The 279-nt window shown below is 40.9% G+C and overlaps 1 protein-coding gene across 4 annotated transcripts in view; it reads left to right on the plus strand.

Annotated features, from left to right (window-relative positions):
* Nucleotides 1-279, plus strand: part of mapkbp1 (mitogen-activated protein kinase binding protein 1) — a 54,999-nt gene that overhangs the window by 25,243 nt on the left and 29,477 nt on the right. The window lies entirely within an intron of this gene.

Here is a 279-nt window from a genome sequence, read left to right on the forward strand (position 1 = left end):
GGAAGATCTCAGTGCTTCTTTTTGTTGACAACAGCATGCAGATTTATAAATGATTCTCATTACGAATTTGGGTAGATGTTTGTCGCACGTATCACATTGTCACATGCCTTTAAAAAATTCACAAAAATGTTACTGAGCAACTGACGAGTAACAGTTTTAGCGCAGATTTTCCTCGCGCTTTGGAATTTGAACCCTGGCGCCGCGAGCTCGTGCAGCGCTGTCAGAATGCATGCAATTCGTGCGTGCATTAGAAAATATAACATACTGCAGTTTATTTAC

Source organism: Sinocyclocheilus rhinocerous, unplaced genomic scaffold (assembly GCF_001515625.1).
Source record: "Sinocyclocheilus rhinocerous isolate Xijiao unplaced genomic scaffold, SAMN03320098_v1.1 scaffold1268, whole genome shotgun sequence".
Lineage (NCBI taxonomy): Eukaryota > Metazoa > Chordata > Actinopteri > Cypriniformes > Cyprinidae > Sinocyclocheilus > Sinocyclocheilus rhinocerous.